The sequence below is a fragment of the Meleagris gallopavo genome, chromosome 19 (genome assembly GCF_000146605.3).
Source record: "Meleagris gallopavo isolate NT-WF06-2002-E0010 breed Aviagen turkey brand Nicholas breeding stock chromosome 19, Turkey_5.1, whole genome shotgun sequence".
In the NCBI taxonomy this organism is placed as follows: Eukaryota; Metazoa; Chordata; class Aves; order Galliformes; family Phasianidae; genus Meleagris; species Meleagris gallopavo.
The window spans coordinates 8190825-8191653 of NC_015029.2; the positions used below are offsets into that span (position 1 = coordinate 8190825).

The 829-nt window shown below is 51.7% G+C and overlaps 1 protein-coding gene across 1 annotated transcript in view; it reads left to right on the forward strand.

The window, feature by feature from the left end:
- Positions 1-829, forward strand: part of CNTRL (centriolin) — a 31284-nt gene that overhangs the window by 9834 nt on the left and 20621 nt on the right.

Here is an 829-nt window from a genome sequence, read left to right on the forward strand (position 1 = left end):
CGCGGGCAGCGAGGCGGGCAGCCAAAGCGCGCCGAATTCAGGAGCAACACGGGAAAAACGCGCCGGGCACGGAACGCTGAGTGTGTAGATCTGAGCCCACGAGGTTGTGGCGACAGGGCGACATCTCGCTCTGCAGAGGCCGAGTGGGTGTGGCGGGGACGAGGGGGCGCTGAGGTGAATCTGATCCTCCTGGGAGCCCCCGGGGAGCCGCAGGGAATGGCGCTGCCCTGTGCCACGGCCCCGCCTCAGAGCTCAGCGCCACGGCCAACAACGGCTCACAGTCATTTCTCAATTTCTGCTTTTAGATAACACCGCAATGCCATATTCCATCACGGTTACCTGGCTGTGTAACGGCCCGTGGGACAGGCTGTGCCACAGACGAACACATGAGATGCTGTGTGAACCTCACAGCATGTGGGATTAAATAAAGATTAAATCTGTGGATGAGGGGATGAAATAGGCAGTAAAAATACCACTAGGGCAGATTCTGTTTATCTCCAATTCCATAAACTTCTTCAGATTCTAACAGAGAAATTACAGAGGTCTTTAATATTAAATAGCTTTGGATGTTCCAAATTAAGACCAGTAGTGTTCCAAGCGGATTGTCTGCTCTTCTCTACCTGGCGTTTCCTATAGTGAACTCTTTTAAGTGACCGCTTTCCATGAATCCCCCTTCCCTAAAGGTACCCAGCCCCTGGGTACCCAGCCATGGGATGCTCAGCTCCGCATCAGCCAGGCTGCAGGCTGTTGCTATGATGGAAAACACAGGAAAAACAAATAATGTTGTGGTTTTTGTGGTGGTTTTTTTTCTCAAATCCACACTTAAAAT